This window comes from Petaurus breviceps, unplaced genomic scaffold (genome assembly GCF_028583685.1).
Source record: "Petaurus breviceps papuanus isolate PSGF00001 unplaced genomic scaffold, PetGlider_PUasm1.0 38, whole genome shotgun sequence".
Lineage (NCBI taxonomy): Eukaryota > Metazoa > Chordata > Mammalia > Diprotodontia > Petauridae > Petaurus > Petaurus breviceps.
In genome coordinates this window covers 11,959,375-11,982,110 of record NW_027186304.1, presented here as the reverse complement: position 1 = coordinate 11,982,110, position 22,736 = coordinate 11,959,375, and the positions used below count along the sequence as shown (strand labels likewise).

Here is a 22,736-nt window from a genome sequence, read left to right as displayed (position 1 = left end):
TAATGTACAGGCTCTGAAAAAGTGCTTTTGATAATGGTCATAAAGATATAGAAGGCCTAACTTTAAAAAAAATTGATTAATTTTCTCATAATCACACTTTATACATAAAGGTTAGGTACACAGAAGGGGAAAACGTCGTTTCCTTTTCACAAATATCCCATTTTAATTTGATAATCATTAATTATGTGCCAGGGGTATAATTGCCATTATAAGAGGCCAATTCAATGGGGAAAAATAGTATATTTCTATTATTATAATGATTAGTTATTATTAAATACTTACTGAATACAAAGATCTGATCTAATCTATGACATCTCTAAAATACATGCACATTATATAGAACTACAAAAGATTAGGGAATGTGTATTCCAATGAAACAAAACAAGTAACACACACATTTTTATCTTCTTAAAATGGGTATGGGGATCTCTGTGTGCACTCAACAGTTAGGATGGTGTTCTACACTTTGAGATAATATATTGCAAGAGAAAGAACTATAGACAGCCCTCTGGAAACCTGAGTTCAATCTCAAATATGCCACAAATTGGTTCATGTTACCTTGAGAAACTCACATTATTTCTGGTTTTATCTGTATTGTCCTTATTTTCATAAGTAAAATGAAAAGTTTGAAATGGATGTATTTAAAAATTATATTCAGCTTAGAAAATATTTGATTTTGTTTTTTAAATACGTTTTTAAATGTCCCCTAATTATTATTATTGTTTAGTCCTCTTGAGTCTCTCCATGGCATCTCATATCTCAATGTATCCTTCACTGACTACAAGCTTCTGGAGGTATTGGTGATTATGAATTACCACAAGCAAACCTCAGGCAGCATCCACTTCCAGCACATGGCTCAGAATTTCTTTCCTTCCAAAGACAGTAATTAGTAATTGACTTGTATTTGGACCTGATTGAACTGCTAAAAGTCCTAATTCAAAACTGCCTAATGTAATGGCTCTACTGAAAAGTCCTGCATATTCTTGAAGTATAACAAGTTTGATATTTTGTTTTATTTTATTTTGAGAGGGTGTTTGAGGGTTATTCCTTTTATTTTAATCTGACAATACATGATTTATAGCATTCAGAAACATAATTTTTAGTTTCTGCAAACATGGAAACCAACCAGCAAGATGAAATTGATTCAAAAGCACAAAACAATGTTGTAAATTTATAAGCTAATTGCAGATTGTCCTGAGAGAAATACTTACGAAATAGGTAGACAAGTAAAATAAATGATATATAGTTACTTATATGCATGCTTGTCTTTATTTTGCATTAACAAAACAAAACAAAATAGAGAAGCCACCTACATAAAAAAGATATTGTGGGGAAAGATCTATTGTAATTGAGCCTCTGATTAACATTTTTCCTATAAATCTGGATTTTTACTTTAAATAAGGAAATATCTTTAAGGGGGGAAAAGTAATAAGGAAACAATTTATAGTTGCTAATAGGATTTTAAAACATCTAAACAATAATGTGAAACTACAATGGAAAATTACAAGATTGAAAAGTCTGTGGTCCAAAAAGTCACTTTATTTCTCCACTTTAATGATGTATAAGCAACTATTGGGTAGAAAACAATGAATACTAACTATGAACAACCTCCCAGGCCATATTTTTCATAATGTCAACATTTAGACTAAGTGAGTACATGCAATGTTGTTTGTTTTAGAAGTAATGAATCTTTTCATTGATTAAACAGTGATTAGAATAACAAGTCAAATGAACTGATGTGAAGTAAGAAGAATAAGGAAAATAATATACATGACTAAAATGTAAATGGAACAACAATTTAGTCATATACATAATGGCAAAATTATAATAACTAAGGTTGGACCCAAAGGAAGAATTATAAAAAGACACCTTACCTTATTTCTTTGAAGTGATGGTGGGCTTTGGAAGGCTAAATATAGTGTAGGACATTTTCATTATCTTGAATAGCTACAATAAATATCTTGTCATTCTTTTTTATTCTTTATTATAAGGTGGACTCTACAAGGAGGGGGGTACATGAGGAAATATAGGCACTGTAAAAACCAAACAACATTAATGAAAATCACTTAAAGAAACAAGCAAAAAACAAAGTGCCAGGTATGTAAAATGCCTCCCTACCTTTTTTTTCCCTTTTTATTTTCTAATTTATAGTTGTTTAATACAACTTGGAAGTATGACTGGATGATAACAGAGAAAGGAATTACTTACATAACAAGAATTTGGCCATCAAAAAATTTGTGAATTTATATATGTGTGTGTATGTGTACATGTGTGTATATGGATATGGATATAAGGAAATACACATATACATGTATATGCATACATATGTCTGTGTGAGTGTATATGAGATAAATTTTAGACATTGAATATGTAATAAATAATGAATGCCTCAATCATATAGTGATATGTCTCAACTGAACTTTTAGAGTTCTTATATTTTAAATGACCTGTCTATAGATTTAACACTGAGTATAATACCCACTATTTATTTTCTTTATATAGGAATTTTATACTACTAGATAACAATCTACAAAATTATGTTATTGCACTGAAATATTGTTTATATTGTTACAATTCATACTTTTCCAGAATGTGGCTCTTCCCTATTTCTCAGGAATGTGGCATTTTTCATTGTTTTGCTGAATCAAACTAACTTGTAATACATTTCTGATAGAAATCAACCAAGGATCTCATGGATCTCAGGATAAAATCTCACTAACAAAATCTGTGGAGGACTTTTCTATAATTTCATTTTTTTTCTGGAAGCCTGAGGTTTTGGAATTCAATAGGATTGGATTCAACTTATACAGCTTAGTAGGTCGTAAACTTAGCATAGTTAATATCACATATCATCCCCTTTTCCTCCCTCCATAACCATGTTTATTTCTGGGTCCCTAGTTCCTAATTAGTTGTGATCCCTAGTTGTGATCATTTATAGGACAAATCTATCTAAATGACTTCAAGTTCTGGGCTGGCTCCAAGTCTAGGACATTCAATACATTTATATGATATAAAATTACAATATGCTACTTGATTGCAAAGAGTTCACATGTAATATACACACAGAATAAAAAAACAGATGGAGGAACAATATCTATTGCCTAGATTATAATTTTTAATTTGAGAATGGAACTGTCCAATAAATATTGAGTTTTTGTGAGCATGCTCTGTCTGCAATGCATCCCCCATATGCATTTTGGGAGATATTCAGGCATTGTTGTGGCATTACTATCATGTGAAGAAGAGAATCCTTTCAGTTGCCTACTAAGCCAGAAAATAAAATGTTTACAAAAGGCCACCAACCAGTCAAAGCACTTCCTCTTTCCTTCCTGGCTGTGTTCCAGTCCAAGGCAAGAAATGCTGTAAAGCCCTGGGCAGTGGTGAAGGGTGGTTCCTGAATATGGACCTCTGACCCTCCCTCTTTATGTTTGTTCTTCCTGGCTATTAGGTGAGGGAGAATTAGAAGATTTGAAAATTCATGAGTTTAAAGGGTTGGCAGAGGGAGCCACTAGAGGTGTTGGGTCGGGTGTTCATTCCACATTTTGCAGGCTGTTTGCTCTCATGAAGATAAAAATACCAAGAGACCAGCTTGACCTAGCAATATAGTAGCTCAAAGACAGACAAGAGCTTATTAATTAGTATACAACATTTGGAGGGGAACTCCGTGTGGCAAATGCTTTATAGAAACTGTTGGAAGTTTAGGTCTACTTTTCTCAGCAACTGAAGTGGTATAGGGAGAGTGTGCCTACAAGTATTACAGGAAAATGATTGGACATTTATATCTTTTTTTTTCATTTACAAAATCATTCATTTCCGCCAGATTTTGAGTTCCAAATTTTCTCCCTGTTTCTGCCCTACCAACCGCCCCAAAATAACAGTCCCACAGGATATCCCCACCTCCAATCTGCTCTCTCCCATATCTTCTCTCATACCCCTTTGACTTTTCCAGCAGGGCATTGTGTATCTCTATGCCCCAGTGCCTGTATATCTTATTTCCCAATTACATGTAAAATAATATTATTAATTAATTATGTATATATATATATTAAACATTTGATTTTAAAACTTTGAATTCCAGATTCATTCCCTTCCTCCCTTGTCACTCACCCTTACTGGGAAGATAAGCAGTTCAATATAGGTTGTACATGTGTAGCTTATGCAAAACATTAACATAGTAAATATATTGTAAAAGGCTGACTATATTTCCCTCCTTCCTATCCCACCTCCCACTTGTTCTATTCTCTGCTTTGATCCTGTCCCTTTGCAAAAGTGGGTGCTTCCAACTTCCCTCCCCCACAGCCTGCCCTCCATTCCATCATCCCCCCTCTCATCCCCTTCCCCCCTACTCTCCTATAGGGTGAGATACCCTATTTAGTGTGTATTTCATTCCCTCCCTGAGCAAAATTCAATGAGAATAAGGTTGACCCATTCCTTTGCCTTCCTATTCTTCCCCTCCATTGTAGCCATTTTCCTTTGCAGGACATTTATATCTTTATAGCAATGGTAAATGTGATTGCTATTAGTGGATAAATGAAACTGGGATATTAATCAATGTATTTAACAATTATACATATATATATAAATGTGTGTACATATGTATAGATACATGTGTATACATATGAATAGGTATATGTGAATATATACCTATACATATATGCACACATATATGTGTGTTTATGTATATGTTTATATGTATGCATATGTGTGTATATATAAATATAGATATATCTAGATATCTATCTCTATCTATCTACTTATCTTTATCTACCTATCTCTATCTATCTATCTATCAATATTCTAGAATTGGGGCTTGAGCCAATAGCATTATAAAAAAAATTACTTTCAGGGTATTTTTAGAATGCTGAGGAGGACACGTAGGAATTTATCTTGACTGTGTGTGTGTGTGTGTGTGTGTTCCGATAGTAAGTCCATAATCCTTCTAAAGTTGGATGGGCAATAATGCATAGAGCTAGTCTGTCAGCTGATATGTCATAGACAGTGTGGGTGGACAATGAACTGAGATCAAAATTGAATAAGACAATGAAACTATGTCTTTGAGAAATTAGTGTTATAATGACTCCAAGTATGGGCTCAAAAAAAAGATATATGTATCTTTGTCTCTCTTATCATCTCTATTTGCATCTATGTCTACATATATCTTTATTAGATATGTTGAGATAGATTGTATAACCATATACAAAGATATGTTTATATCTATCCCTATCCCTCTTAAATAATTCTCATGTTAAAGCATATTGTAATGGATAGTGTGCTCAGAAAGACCTGGGTTCATATGATGTTGAAGACAATTACTAACTGTGTGACTGGGAAAGTGGATACAGCACCAGGTCTGGAGTCAGGATGGCTCATCTTCCTGAGTTCAAATCTAGCCTCAGACACTTCCTAGCTATTTGACCCTGGGTGAGTCACTTAACCCTATATGACTCAGGTTGCTCATCTGTAAAATATCCAGAGAAGGACATGGCAAATCACCTCAGGATCATTGCCAAGAAAACCCCACCTGGGGTCAGATGACTAAAAAATAACTGAAATCTTAAAAAAAAGGGATGTGATTGTAAGTAGTTGTCACTTAACTATTATAAATTTCAGTTTCTTTACTTTTTAAATGAGTCTAGTAAAACCTACCTCACAGGAATGTTATGAGACTCAAAATTGAAGGCATTGTATAAATAGCATTTATTATTAAAGATTTAATATTCTTTCAGTGATGTCAGTGACTATAAGCTGCATATTACTGTAACTTATGATCACTTAAAATTGTACTTTATCAAATGAGAAATGGAGAAGAACATGGAGGGATTGAGAATGTTGTACTATATTAATGAAAAATTGAGAAGGACTAATTGTATAGAAATGAAGTGGAAGACATTTAATTGTAAAATGAAGTAAGTCAGGCCTTTCCAAGTACCTCTAATTCTTAGCATCATCCCTTTTGAACAATTTTGCTCCTATTTATCGATGTATATAGATGTTCCCACCATGAAAATATAACCTCCTCTTTTCCTTCAGAGTTATCTCTTAGCACAGTGCATGGTACACAGCAATTATGCATAGTATTATAAATTTTGAGCTGAAAAGACTCTCAGAAGCCTTATCATTTGGCCCCTCACTTTACAAATGAGAAAACTTAACCAAGATAGTTGAAGGAAATTGCTGAAAGTCACACAGGCAATATAAGAGGTGAAATCTGAACGTAAGTAATCTGACTTGCATCAGCACTCTTTCCATTATACTTATTCATTAAATAACCTTTATCAAAGAGAGTTGATTAATACAACAAGGAGGGGAAAAAGAAATTCACATGATGATTTTGTTGTGCATTTGAAAGAAATAGCAAGGTGATCTGCAGTTTCATGTGCAATCATCTTTTTTTGTGCTATATAATGGAAGTGCTTGTTTTATTTCATAAAATTTAAATAAGAAGCATCAAAAAATACAAGAGGGTGAGATGTTGATGGACAGTCCAGTTTCTCTGACTTCCTTGCAATGTCAAGTAATCTAGAGAAAGATTTCTAAAACTTAGATGAGACTTGCCCAGCATGAGAAATTTAAAATGGGTTGAAATCTGTACCACTGGAGGGAGGAACAGCATTTATTATATTGCAGTTCAATTGAAGGACTAGAGTTATCTTTTAATTTTTTTCCCTGATGGATTCTGTGTCTTGACTATGGAGATTGTAGTTTATTTATATTATAGATTTCCCATAGAACGTTTCACTTAAAAATACTTATATGAATAATACACTAAGAAAGCTAAACTGATTTCAGATATTGTGGAAAGCCTTAAACTCAAGGCTGAGACATTCAGACTTTTTTGTGTAAACTATGGATAGCCATATTTTTTTCCTGCAAGGAAGTGACATATTGATATTCATGTTTAGGAAAGTGATTGAATCAGATGATTACTATGGAAATTATAAATTTTAGTCATATGACACTATGATTTATATGTTATGTATAGGTTACAATAAAAAGAAAAATTAAAGAAAATTTAGTTGCAAAACTTTTGCGTTATAAGGTACTAAGGGCATGAATTCAAAGTTATTGCAAATAAAAAGGAAAGAATCTATAAAAGAGCCATCATAAAAATGAATCAATAGTCTTATCAAGAAGTTTGAATGGTGTAGCAGATAGTGCTGGACTTGGAGTCAGGGGAACCCAAGTTAAATTTCTCCCTCAGATGCTGTCTCGCTCTATGACCTTTGGAAAGTTACCTAACTTCTCTCAGTTTTAGTCTCTTCATCTATAAAATGGATATAATAATACCCTTTAGTTGATAGAGTTGTTGTAATGATAAAAAGAGAAAACGTAAGTACTTTGCAAACTATAATATACATGATACATATACATGACACATATTATTCAGATTAATGAGTTTTTTTTTACCAGTTGCATCTATTTTCAAATAGTTGATCCATCTTTATTTTTACAGAATAAGAGAGTTGTTGTTATTCTTTAGAAGACTCTAGAAGAGAAGCCAATTGGATCCAAACTGGGACTAATTAGACTTATCCAGTTGGGAACCAAAGAAAATATTAAAGGAAGGCATCTCTGTAGCAGTGTGTTGTTCTGTAGATCTTGTGATTATTTTAATAATTTAACAACATGAACATATTGACATAGTTCTTATGAAATCATCCATTAAAATTTTAGCTAGTTTTGGTAGAAGGAGAAAAATACAATACAATTCTTATGGATCTTGTCAGCGCATTGTCATATATAAATATGGTCACTCTTTAATAAGGGATAGAGAATCTCTGACATCTAAACCATTTGAAGAACTAGACATACACTTTATGTTAACTACATAAGGATATGGGGATAAGGCCTAATATTTATCTCACATGTGAAATTTAAGAAATATTTACAATTTTAGTTAAACAAATGAAAAGAAGGATGAGAGTCAAAGCATAAAAAAAAAATCTAATAGTGGTTTAAAAGGGGAAAAAAAAACAGAATAAGAACAACAAAAACACCAACGAATTTTCTCCTTCCTATCCCAAATCACTATGAGGCCATAATTTCAAATGTTATAATTTCAAAAATAAAAGTAGAATTCCTGACTTTTTCTTTCATAAAAAATTTTCTCAGGGGCGGCAAGGTAGCACAGCGAGTAAGAGCACTGGCTCCAGTGTTGGGATGACCTGGAGATCTAATCCCAGGCTCAGATACTCAGCACCATACCCAGAAATAACTGGCTGTGTAACCTTGAGCAAGTTACTTAACCCTGATTGCTTAAAAAAAAAAAAATTACTCAGTAATAGTGTTTATACTCTACTAGATGTAACTTTGTTTTATAAACTGTTAGTTACACCTCCTCTTGACTCCATTGTTTTCCATATGTAGCCAGGAGCCAAGTATCACTCCTGGTGCTTTAGCTCATGAGGGATCACAAAAATCAGCAGGAATATGAAATGGAAATCAATAATAATTGAAGATTTTAAATGCTGATTTGGTGTGAATTTTATTGAGATTTGAAAAAAGAAGTCTGGCTGAAGCATTGGCTTTTGATCATCACATTGCTATTCAAAGGATTTATCTCGATATAAACATGTATTCCAACAACCATCTCAGTTACTGCTCTAAGTCCCTTGTACAGAAACAACTGAACATATGTGCTGTATTTAAAAAGCCTGCTATCAATGAGCAGATCGCTAACGACTTGCATCCACTTCAACCTTGCTGCTCATGAAAACTGATTGCTTCTACTTAAACAGCAGACACATTAGCAGGAATTTTTTTTAGGAGAAGAATTTTTTTGAACAAATTTCTGAATACAGATGGCTTGGCTAAAAATACCTGCCGGTCTGTTCTACTCACAGATAGAAAAAAAAAAATAGGTTCCTTTATGATCCTACTTACAATGCAGCAAAATCAAATTGGTTTATGGGAGACAGTTAAAAGTCACTATGATTGTTATCAGTAAGGGTAGTTAATAATATTAGCTAACATTTTTATTGTTCTCTAAGCTTGGTAATAATAGATAAAACAGGAACATTTTCATATTGCCAGTTTTGTGCCATGCACTGTGCTAAGTACCTTACAGTTACCATTTCACTTGATATTCACAACGACCAAGGGAGATAGTTGCTATATTATCACCAACAGATGAGAAAACTAAAGCAAAAGTTAAGTGACTTGCCCAGGATCACAAGGGCATAAAATGTCTGATGCTGAATCTGAATGCAAATATTCCTGACTCCAGACCCAGGATTCAATTCATTGTACCCTCTAGGTGGTTTCTTTCTCACAGCAACACTGGGGGTTAGTGGCTGTGATCATTCAGATTTAACAGATGAAAGAACAGAGACTGAGATTAAATTATTTACCCAGAGTGACAAAGCAGGGAAATTGTCTGATGCTTGATTTAAATCAAATAACAAATATCTATTTTATGACAATATGTTATTTAGGAGATAATTATAGAATCAACTGTCTTCCCGATAAATTCAAATAAACTTTTGATTTTACTATTTCAAAATACACTGACCACGTTTATAGTTTCCAAAAGGAATTCACTAAATAAAAATTCTTCTTTAATGATATCAATATTTATACAGTAAATAAAGACAAGTAGTTACATATATATATGTATATATATTTCATCTAGTTGCATAGTGAAAAGGGATTGGAGGAGGAGAGGCTATGTATACATACACATACATACATGCACATATAGATATGTATAGATGTATGTGTGTATGTGTGCATAATCTTAAATGTCTATGTATATTGTGTTTTTATACACATAATGCATTAGAACATAGAGGGTGTTTAATAAATGTGTGTTTAAGACTGAGCCAAGATGGCAGAGTAAAGGCAGGGACTTGCCTGAGCTCAACCTCAAACCTCTACAAATACCTTTAAAAATTACTCTAAACAAATTCTCGAGGCCCAGAGCTCATAAAAAGACAGAGTGAAGCACATTTCCACCCCACAATAACTTGTAAAGTTGGCAGGAAAGGTCTATTGCACCAGGATGAGAGAGGAGCACAGTCCAGCTCAGACCATGCTGGCACAGCCCTGCATCCAGCAAATCAGGAACAGGCCTGGGACAACTGAATTACTGGCAGCATTGGGGGTTTCCAGACCTCCCAGTCCACAGAAGCCAAAGACAACTTAGAAGGTCAGCAGGAAAGGTCTGTCACACTCTCACCTGGGTGAGAGTAGAGCACAGACCAATACAGGCGATGCCAGGATAGCCCTAGTCTGAGCAAATCAGAAGCAGGCCTTGGGATTGACTGAATCTGTAGTGGCAACAGCTGCTTCTGAAGCTCTCAGCCTACAGATAGTAAGGAGGTCAAACAATCCATCAGAAGATTCCAGGAATATTTTGATAGCCCTGAGGCAAGATTCTGTTGGTTTGCCCATACTGAGATGTGAGGCAGAGTCCTGGGTGGCAGTACCAGTCTGAGGGGGAGCAACTAGCATAGTGGAGCTTGCAGCCACAGTGGAGGGAAGAGCTTCCTCAAAGTTCCAGGGCAGAAAAGAGTGCTTGTGGTCACTCACAGACCAGATCACAAGCCAGGAGAGGAGTAAACACCTCACCTTAGTTCATAGCACTTTGGAAGAACTGATAATTTAAAGGTCCATAGAAGTATCTCTGAAAATAGCTGCACAAAAGTCCTACAGATTTAGACAGTGCACCCTCCACCCTGGAAGCAGAGTCTTAATTTAACAAAGAGTTGAAAGTCTAGCTTGGGAAAATGAACAAACAATGGGAGAAAAAAACAAAACAAAAACAAAAGAACTTCTGAGTATAGAAAGTTACTATGATGACAGGGAAGATAACACACACTCAAAAGAAAACAACAAAGTCAAAGCTCCTGCATCCAAAGCCTCCAGGAAAAATGCAAATTGATCTCAGGCCATGGAAGCACTTAAAAACGATATTGAAAATAAGAAAAGATAAAAAAATTGAAGGAACTAGGAAAGAAACTAAGCTATCACTCTTTGCAGATGATATAATGATATACTTAAAGAATCCTAAAGAATCAAGAAAAACTACTTGAAATAATAAAAAACTTTAGCAAAGTCGCAGGATATAAAATAAACACACATAAATCACCTGCATACCTATGGATTACTAACAAAACCCAACTGGAAGAGATAGAAAGAGAAATTCCATTTAAAGTTACCATGGTGTAGCGGCAAGCACCCCAAGCACGTCCTCAGAGTTTGCTGCTACCACAGGTTCTTGGATCTGCTTTGTTAAAGGAAAGCATCTCAAAATGGGTTAACAAGCTTACTTTAATCAGTCAAATATGTATCGTTTACCTCATTCAGGGGGAAAAGGTCAGCACCCTGAACTTCAAAATATACAGGCAGAATTATTAAGACAGAAACAGATCAAGTAGACAGCTTTCCAAACTATCCAACCATTACATCCATACCAAATCAACATCTGGGTTTCAACATCTGGGTTTTTCAAAGCTGGGGGGCTCTGGACAATGGCTAGCCCAGAGTTTCATCAAATCACTGAACACTTCTCAAAGTGAGCCCCAAAACAAAGCTACACATCAGGGCTTATATAGCCTTCTCCTGGCTCAGAGAATGTAACAACCTTATTGACTCACTGGCCAATCAAGAAATATCTACTGAAAAACAAGCCTCCCACCCCAGGCTCCAGGTGCATTGGGGTTCCATAATATAGATTTATGAGATCTAGAGTTTTATAGTTGTTTTTTTTCTGGATCACATTCTCATAAGGACAAGCCACTAGTACACCTGAATAGGTGTCACCACAAGTACATATAAATTTGCATCCTTTATCTTAGGGTAGGGGACCAATATAATGTATTTGACAAATGGAGGCTGAAAATTTTCCCCTCAATATCTCTCCAGTTACTACCCAAAGAACAGTCATTCCTTTTCCAGTTAACATATATGACATTCCTCTGCTACCTGTATTAACAATGAGTGAGAGATACTAATACCTCTATCTGGTGCCCATCAGTGGGTGGCTTGGAAAACTAAAGGGCTGGCCATTTGATGGACCCATTTTGGTAGTAAACGATTATCAGTTAGTGTCAGAGTAGGGACAATATATTGAGTAGCAATCTTTGTTAGTCAATCAGCATGGGCACTGTATTCACATTCTGGCATCATGAAGGCCACGTAAACATCTACATTAAAAACTGACCAAAGTCATGTCCCATATATCATCCCATAATTCTTTCCCCCAGACTTGTTTAGCATGAATTTCCCAATTTGGATTTTCCACATGGGTATCCATGTAGTTAACCCATTAGATACCGCCCATGAATCAGTGAATATATGATACCGTCCTCCTTGTTCTGTTTTAATGGCTTGATGTACAACCATAAGTTCAGCATATTGACTACTTCTACCTGTTCCAATACTTTCCAAAGTCTGCCTAGTACATGGGTAATAGGCTACTGCTCTCCAATTTCTTTTGTGGCCCAAATATTTTGCTATCCCATCAGTTAACCACACATGTTTTTTTTTTTCTGTTCTTCAGTTAATCCATCATATCTTTCATTTAATTTTACCAAGAACCATACCAACTATTGTTTTGGTTCAGGGGGTAAATGATTACCTTGTGTATCTTTGTTTGCTGTAGATTCATGTAAAGCAGAAACTCCACTTTCATCTGTTTTAGATCTATTTTGAACATAAAATTTCCATTTAATTATGCTGCCTCTTGTATATGTCCAGTTCTGGGAGAAGCTAGGGTACTCATTACCCAGGTCATAATTGAGATTCCAGGCCTTAGTATCACTTCATGGCACAGAGTCAGTTGTTCAGTCTCTACCAAAGCCCAATGTGCAACTAACAACTGCTTCTCAAAAGAGGTTTACTTAACTTCAGATGAAGGAAGCTTCCTAGACCAAAATTTCAAGGGTACATTTCTGCTTTGTTGGTTTTGCCATAAACTCCAATTTGCATAATCTTCCTCTACATTCACATGTAATTTCACAAGGACATTTTGCATAGGTCATAAATCTGGGGCCAACTGTATAGCATCCATGGCTTCTTCAAAAGCTTTACTCTGCTCAAGACTCCAATCAAATTCATATTTCTTCCTAGTAACTTTATATAAGAGTTTCAAAATCTGTCCCAGATGTGGAATGTTATATCTCCAGTATCCAAATAATCCTATAAACTTTTGAGTCTTTTCATTGGTAGGGACAGAAAAATCCTGAATCTTTTGTCCAGCTTGCAGAAGAATCTCTCACAGTCCTTAATCCATTTTATACCCCCAAATTTTACATTTTGAGCTGGTGCTTGCATCTTTACAGGATTAATTTCGCACCCTTTGCTTTTCATGTGCTCAATTAAAAGTGTCAAACTCTTCTCCCTTCCTTTACATTTTTCCCTGTATCGTAATATCATTGATGTAGTGGGTAAGCTATACACCAGGTAGCTCTAACTCATCCAAATGGGATTCTGCAGATATCCTTGTGGCAAGTGGGTGAAAGTATATTGTCTGCCCTGCCAAATGAAAGCAAAGGTCTCCTTGCTTTGAATCTATTGGGATGGGAAAAAAAGCATTGGCTAAATCAATAACTGCATACCAAGTTCCATCATATTTCTGGATCCTGGAACAGCAGCTCGCAAGGGAGGGGTCACCTTATTCAATTGTATATAATCCACTGTGATTCTCTATGTCTCATCTGTCTTTCACACTGGCCAGACATGATTATTCCATTGAGTGGTTGTAGGGAATAACACTCTTGCATCAACACATTCCTTTATAGTATTGGTAATTTCATCTTGCCCATCTGGCACATGATATTGCTTTAAAGTAATTCCTTCAGAAAGTTTAGGTAAAGTGATTGGGTCTATTTTTATTTTTTCCACTAAAACTGTATTAATTCCTAACTTTATTACTGAAAATTGATATTCCCCATCAGGTAAATTTAGAGTCATACATCTCGACATTCTAATGATGTATTGAGGAATGGGTAAGATCACCACAGTATATTCTTTCTTAGGTCATTGTTCAATTGTCTTCATTAGATTGAGTTGTCTGGTTGATATTTCAGCCCCTCCTAGTCCTGTGATGGTAATAGGAGCTCAATGTTTGAATTTGTCAAGATTCCCATATATAAGGGAGGCCTCTGCTCCAGTATCTATCATTGCCCTGCTTAAAGTATTTGATCCATTTTTCCAATAGATATTCAGATTGATATGTGGTCTGTGATCTTGTCTGTGTATTTCTTTAATCTCAGTTGGGTCTTGGCCAATTTCCTATTCTCTCTGAAGGTGTGACAAACTTGGGCATAAGGATTCAGAAGAATCTGTAGAGCACTTCTTACTTCTCTATTCTGTCTGACATTAAGCCCCTTTTCTTGGTACATTTTGTATACTTCATTTGCTGCAATACCATCAATTCTTCCAAAATCAACCCCTGCTCTCAATAGAGCAGCAAACAATTCTTTTCTCATCAATCTATTCTGACTTTGAAACCACTGGCTACTTACTCTTCTCTCTCAAAGAAATTTGTCTTTCCCCCATTCTCCCAAGTCAGTTAGCTGTGAAATCTTATCTAGCACATCTGGAAGAGGGTGCCACATTTCACCAATTAATAGAGTCAGAAGTAGGTGCTTTATAAGCAGGAGGAGCTGTCTTCACTATGATATTTCTATGAGAAACTGCTAAGGGTATATCATGATATACATTTGCATCTCCAACCATGATAGCAATTTACATTACCTCCTACTTTAACATTCTCATACAATCTTTAAGTGAGTACCAGGGTCTCTCTCCACTAGGCCACATAGAATCAGTGGGATACATTTTTTTTGCATCCCTTGGAAGCTAAAGCTAATAGATTTGTTGTATTGTTACCTCTTTTAATATGGTAATATCTAAAAGCTTGCTGCACAAAACGATTCTGACTAATATCCATAAATTTCAAGCAATCCATGCTATCTACCCATACTCCTCCAGCCCCTTTATCACTGATTCTCACCATCCAAGACACTAAGGATTCTCCCTTCCTTTGGGTAAATCTACTTAATATGTCAGTAAGCTTCTGCTGAGTGAAATTCTCAATTATCTCCATTTGGTGCAAAACTTGCTCAGCTACTGTCCAGCTGATGGGCATCCACTCAACTTCCAATTCTTTGCCACCACAAAAGAGCTGCTTAAATATTTTTGTACATATGAGTCATTTTCACTTATTTAAAATCTCCTTGGGGTACAGACTTCGTAGTGGTATTTATAGATCAAAGAATACACACAGTTTATAGTCCTTTGGGCATAGTTCCAAATTGCTCTCCAGAGTGGTTGGATCACAACTTCACCAACAAGACATTAGTGTTCCAAATTTCCCACATCTTCTCCAACATTTATTATTTTCCTTTCTTTGTCAAATTAGCCAGTAGAAGAGGTGTGAGGTGTTACCTCAGAGTTGTTTTAATTTTTATTTCTTTGTAATGTTATTTAGAACATTTTTAATGAATACAAATGGCTTAGATTTCTTCTGAAAACTTCTTGTTCATATTCATTGACAATTTATCAATTAGGAAATGACTCACTCATATGAATTTGACTCAGTTCTCAATATATCTGAGAAATGAGACTTTTTTTCTGAGAAACTATTCCCCAGTTCCCTGCCCCTCCCCCCCAATATTGACTGCATTGGTTTTGTTTGTGTAAACACTTTTTAAATTGTATACAATCAAAATTATACATTATATCTTCTATGTACTTCTCTTATCCATAAATCTGAGAATGTTATTTCATTCATCCTTCATTCATTTAAAAAAAAAATATATATATATATATATTTTTTTTTAAATTTATCTTGTTAAATATTTCCCAACTAAATTATTTTTAAGCAATTGGGGTTAAGTAACTTGCTCAAGGTTACATAGACAGTTATTCCTGGGTGTGGTGCTAAGTGTCTGAATCTGGATTCGATCCCCAGGTCATCCCAACACTGGGGCCGGTGCTCTTACTTGCTGAGCCACCTGGCCACCCCTAAACAATTGGGGTTAAGTAACTTGCTCAAGGTTACATGGCCAGATGTTTCCAGGTAGGTGCTAAATGTCTGAGCCCGGATTTGATCCCCAGGTCATCCCAACACTGGGGTCGGTGCTCTTACTTGCTGTTCTACCTTGCCGCCCCTCCCAACTAGATTTTTTAAAATGTTGACACTTTTATTTTTTAAACTCTTTCCATTAATCTAGCATGTGTTGGAGTAGTGTCTTGGGTCTCTAGAGAGCCAAAAGATTGATGAAGGATTGGAGTCAGTTTTTAAGTTTCCAAAGAAAGATGATTAAGAGCCTGTACTATAGGCCACATGGCTTTTGGGGTTGAGTTGTAGTGGCTGCTGGAAGTCTAACCATGACATAGCTTGCAACCTCCTCCTGCTTCCCTTATGGGGCTGGGCAACCGACTGCAACTTCCCTCCTTGCTTTTCTCCCAGTGTTGCACACAACCATCTCCACCAATACTAATTCACCAGCTGCCTGGCTTAATAGATTCAAGAACAAAGGGAAGATAGCACAGAAATGAGGCATAGATGTATTGAAGTGATCATAGAACTGAGGAAAGCTAAAAGAAGATGACCACATGCTGAAAAGAAGAAATGTCAGCACTTTTCCTCATGATTCTACTTCTCCACTACAAGAAATTGGAAATAACCAGGGCTCTGCACTTTGGTTTCTTAAAGATATTGTCAAAGGCATAAATAGTAATAATCTGGAGGCTCAACTTCAGGCTACCTAAGCTGCTAGGAAACTCCTTTCTAGGGAAAAACAGTGTCCTATAGACCAAATAATTGAAACTGCTATGATTCCAAAGCTTGTAGACTTCTTGGGCAGGATAAACTACAATCCTACACAGTTTGAATCTGCTTGGGAACTTACTAACATTGCTTCTAGAACATCAGACCAAACCAAGGCTGTGATAGATGGAGGGGTATACCAGTGTTCTTTGCCCTATTGGGGAGTCTCCCCAGGTTCACATCAGTGAACAGGCAGTGTGGGCTCTGGGAAACATTGCCGATGATGGTTCAGCCTACAGGGACTTGTTTATCAAAGATGGTGTAATAGACCCTCTTTTAGCTCTGCTTGCAGCTCCTTAGCATGTGACTACTTAAGAAATCTTATCTGGGAATGGCTAGGTGGTGCAGTGAATAGAGCACCAACCCTGGAATCAGGAGGACCTGAGTTCAAATACAATCTCTGACACTTAACACTTCCTAGCCGTGTGACATTGGGCAAGTCACTTAACCCCAATCGCCCTTCCCCCCCTCCAAAAAAAGTGAATACAAAAGAAATCTTACCTAGACACATTCAAATCTTTGTCATAACAAGAATTCTGCTCCCCCACTAGAAGCTATTGAGCAAATTCTTCCTACCTTAGCTTGTCTTTTGCATCATGATTATCCAGAAGTTCTGGTAGATATCTGTTGGATCATTTCCTACCTCACAGATGGCTCAAACGACAGGATTGAAGTGGTTGTGAAAACTGGAGATGTCTCACAGCTAGTTAAACTTCTAGGATCTAGAGAATTGCCCATAGTGACTCCTTCCTTATGGGCTATAGGAAACATTGTCACTGGGACAGATGAACAAACTCAGATTGTAATAGATGCAAGAGCACTTGCTATCTTTCCTAGCCTGCTTACTCATACCAAAACCAGTATCTAGAAGGAGGCTGCATGGACCATGTGAAACATCATGGTCAGCCATTAGGACCAAATACAGCAAGTTGTGAATCAAGGACTAGTTCCATACTTGGTTGGAATTCTGTCAAGGGGTAACTTTAAGTCACAGAAAGAAGCTGTATGGGCTATCACAAACTATACAAATGGTTGGATAATTGAGCAGATTGTGTATCTTATCCAAAATGGAATTCGGGAACCTTTAATCAACCTCTTGTCTGGAAAAGACAGCAAAATTGTACTGGTTATTTTGGATGTAATTTCAATTTTTTTTTTCCTGGCTGCTGAAAAACCAAATGAAACTGAAAAAAACTATGTATCCTAATTGAAAAATGTGGAGGACTAAACATAACTGAAGCACTTAAATCCCATGAAAATAGAATGGTAAATAAGACTTCCTCTAGCTTAATTGAAAAGTACTTCTCTGCAGAGGAAGAAGATCAAAATGTTGTGCCAGAATCAACCTCTGATGGCTTTACCTTCCAGATTCAAGATGGCACCCCTGGGACATTTAAATTTTAGATTTTACAGTCAAACCTTCAAGTCTTGTATGCCTTGTTCTTAGTATAAATTTGTCTTACTGTTTCTCCACTTTAATATATTGTTTAAAATGTGATATTTAATGTAGCATTAATGCAGACTTGAACAGTTTGAACTCTCTATATACTGTATGAAATCTCTATCCTCAATAGGGTTCTTATTTCTATGTGGAATTTCCTGTCTTGCTGTGTCCTGTAAATAAAAACTTAATTCTACACTTTGCTTTGCCTCAGCCTGCCTAATTTATTACATTTTAAATGGATGCTGCATTTTAGTTCAAGAAATTGAGAGATTCTGTTCCTAGTGGTGATTATATTCCAAAGATCTGTGATTTTTGTATGTGGTTATTTCCTACATAAATGGAATTTTTAATCTGAAGAATATAATTTTAAAGAGTTGATTTGGCTGAAAAATCCATGAGTTTGTGGCTGGCCCAATCCAGACTTTTCTAAAACTAGGTTGCTAGTCTCAAGACTAGCAATTACCACTAGGCCAGGTTGATCATTCTAACCCAACTTAATGTAGAATAAAGTAGAGCCTGGATTTTATTCATTACAGTCTTTGTCAACTCAACATGATGATAGATACAAACATCAGTGGAAAAGATGTTTGTGTTTCTAATTATGATTATTGTACTTTAGTAAACAAACAATTTTCAATGTGAGAAACTTTATTAAAAGCCTGTACCATAGCAATGAATATGAGCATTGGCATTTTAGGTGGAAGGTACTTAGGATAATGTCCTAGGAACTCTTTATTTTCTTTAATCTGCGCCTAACTAAGAGGTGATACCTTTGTAATTGGAAAGTAGAGCATTTTCTTCTAGTAAGCAGGGTGATTTGGCAGTTATTTTGATGTTTACAAAAGGGAGGGATCTTATAGACCACAAGTTTTCTAAAGAAAACTCTGCAGCCCTGACAGGCCAGAACATCATAGTGATAACACATAGACACATCCCCATAAATTTCACAAGAACTGTCATCTTGATGAACAATAAGTTTCAGTGGCAGAGGTAGGGGAACTCTGAACATTAGTAAAGGACAACTTTGCCTGCAGCAAATGAACAGGAAGAAGACACTGAACATCAGAAAGCACCACTGTCTCTTTTATTCTTCAAAGACGAGTCAGCAGGAGATTAGGAGGTCTCAGGTATAGGTGTCAATTCAAGGAATGGAGGATTAATATTTCTAAAGTTATTCAAAAGAATGTCATTATTATAACAAAAGTTGGATGACAACTCACAAACAGGGATGTTGACTACTAATGAAATCTGAACAAGCTGGACCCTAAATTAGGGCATTTAATAAAACAAGAGACAGCAATTAGGAGAAGTGAAATCAGAAGTTCCCACTTCACTAAGGTGGGAAAATACCTCTCCACTGAAACCAGTAGATCCAAGAAAGCAAAAAAGAGGCATACCATAAGAACAGTTATTTAGGGGTGGCTAAGTGGCGCAGTGAATAGACCACCAGCCCTGGAGTCAGGAGGACCTGATTTCAAATCCATCCTCAGACACTTGACACAAAACTAGCTGTGTGACCTTGGGCGAGTCACTTAATCCCAATTATCATCCAAAAAAAAAAAACCCACTTATTTAGAGTTACATGGATTTTATTAGCAATGAGTTGTTTGTACAGCATAAGGCACTGGGCCTCATGAATATCTATAACACTTTGTCCTTATTTATTAATAAAAGAACAGCAAGTGTGATTGATAACAGCACAAATCAGTCTCACCACTACAGGATTAAGCCATCTAAAATTATATAATTCTGTAAAACAGCTAATGTCAGAGAGTTTACTTTAATCTGTAGGAAAGAGAGAGCATAAGATGTCTGAGCTATCTTGAGTTATATCTTGAACTAATTTTTAATTTCATCAGAAGAGGCTCTTAATAACTTTTATATGAGAAGTAACCCCAACAGGTGAAAATAGAGCTCCCCTAAAAACCTCTGCACATGAGAATAATTTGTGTAGGATTGGGATCTTTATCACCTTCTGATCTTTCATTGTGAGATTGACCAGGCTCCCAATTTCTAGAACACTTTCTTTTTCCAATAGAGTGATTATAAACGGAAAAAGAAGGAACAGACTTCCTGTGCCAAAATGCCAGAGTGAGGAAGAAAAGTATCTAAAGCCCTTACAAATTCCCCTCCAAACAACTAGAAAACCATCTCAGTATTGTTGTAGGAGTGGGAAGCTTCTTACCAACATGGCAGGAAAGGTATATGTTATTGAGGTGAAAGGAGAACAAGTGCCAAGAGCAGGATCCCCAGCCAGCCCCAATGCTGGGGGGGAGGGTGCAGCAAGGTTCCAAGCCAGGGGCAATCCACCACTTTACCCCAACCTCCTAAAAATCAGCATCCCTCTGGGTAAGTGAGTAATCTGTGTAGCCCAGTGACCCCAAACCAGAACAATATACTAGAAAGTCTTTGACCCCTTTATTGACCAGTAGTGAATCCCCACCCCCAAATTAGCCAACAGAAAAACCCTGCCCCTTGGGTATGCCAGTAGAAAGACTCTGCTTCACAGAGCAACTCAACAGCAGGGCTCCACCCCATGGTCAGATCAGCAACAAAATTACTACTCTGTAGTAGTAAAAGGTAGTAGTAGCAAAGAGGCCTTGTTTCCATAGGAGCCCAATAGCAGGCCCCCACACCTGGGGCAGAACAGCAACTAAATCCCATGCCCAGGGGAGGTCAACAGGAAAGCCTCCATGTTCTAGTACAAGCCAAAAGGGTAGCTTACCCTCCAGTGAAAGTAAGTATCTAAGCCCTGAAGCCCAGTGAAAGCCAACAGTCAGACTCTAAGCACCAACATAAAAAGAGCTTGGGCCAGTGCAGAACCAGAGCCCAAATTTCTTTCTTTCTTTTTTTTTAATATTCTCCAAGTAAGCAACATGAGCTAGTGATAGCTTTATTTAAATACATAAATGAATAGAATCTCTTTACTTAGTGTTCTCAGAGATTTTAGGTTCCCCTCTTTAAAACAAATTGAAAGAAATCCAAAGGTCCCAAAGTAACAATTCAGGAAACATCAAATATACATTATATAATCCAAGGACACCAGGTGCCAGAGACCAAATTTTACATAAAAGAATCAAGTCACAAAAGAGTCAGACAAGATGAACAAAAACAAACAAACAAAAACCTTGACTTTAGAAAGTTACTATGGTGACAGGAAGGATCAAAGCATAAATTTAGAAAAGGACAGTAGTGGCAAAATGGCTATATGTGAAGCTGCAAAGAAAAATACAATTTGGTCTCAGGCTTATAAAAGAATTCATAGAAAACCATAAAAAGGATTTTAAAGAGTAAATTAAAGAAGAGGAAGAAAAATTGGGGAAAGAAATTAGAGTAATGAAAGAAAATCCATGAAAAAAAAGAATAGAATCAATAGCATGGGAAAAGATATACAAAAATTTACAGAGGAAAATAATTCCCCAAAAATATAATTGGCTAAATGGAAAAGGAAGTACAAAAGCTCATTGAAGAAAAAAAAACTCCTTAAAAATTAGAACTGAGTAAGTGGAAGCATATGGTTCTATGAGATATCAAGAACAAAAAAAAAATGAAAAGAAAAATAGAAGAAAATGTGAAATATCTCATTGGAAAAACAACAGACCTAGAAAACAAATCCACCTTTTTCAAGGTGAATTTGAGATGTCAGAGTAAAGGCAGGGACTCACTTGAGCTCTCACCCCAAGCCCTTTCAAATAATTTTTATTGTTTTGCTTTTTTTTTTTGGAGGACAGTTGGGGTTAAGTGACTCACCCAAAGTCACATGGCTAGTTTTTGTGTTAAGTATCTGAGGCTGGATTTGAACTCAGGTCCTCCTGACTGCAGGGCTGGTGCTCTATTCACTGTGCCACCTAGCTGACCCACAAATAATTTTTAAAAGTGACTCTAAACAAATTCTAGAGGAGCAGAATCCACAAAAAAAATGGACTGAAAGAATTTTTCAGCCCAAAATAACTTAGAAGGGGAAGGAAAGGAAAGGGAGAAAATTTGGAACTCCAGGGATTGTGGAACCAAATGTTGTAAACTAAAAATAAATTAATTAATTAAAATTTTAAATAAAAAAAACTTAGAAGCTTGTCAGTAAAAGTCTATTGTACTGGGATGATAGTGGAGCACAGTTCAGTCCAGGTTCCACCACTGTAGCCCCACCTACAGCAAACCGAGAGCAGGCCTTGTGAGTGACATCAGTGGCAGCAGCTGCTTCCAGAGTCTCATCCCACACTAAGGGGGTCAAACAACTTGTCAGAAGATTACAGGGATCTTTTTGATATCACTGACATAGTACTCTCTTGCTTTGCCAATATTTAGATCCAGGTTGCAGATCTGGGTGGCAGTCCCAAGCCAAGAAGGAGCACTAAAATGGCAGAGCAAGCTCATAGCAGCAGTGGAGAAGAGACCCTCCTCACAGATCCAAGGCAGAAAAGAGTGCTTTTGGTTACTCATAGACCAGAGGACAAGCTACGAGAGTAGTAAACACATCTCCTTAGATCATACCATCTTGGAAGAGCTGAAAAC

At 36.3% G+C, this 22,736-nt stretch overlaps 1 pseudogene; it reads left to right on the top strand.

Annotated features, from left to right (window-relative positions):
* The first annotated feature begins 1,114 nt into the window (after positions 1 to 1,114).
* LOC138169916 (importin subunit alpha-1 pseudogene) lies at positions 1,115 to 18,184 on the top strand (annotated as a pseudogene).
* The last annotated feature ends 4,552 nt before the right edge of the window (positions 18,185 to 22,736 follow it).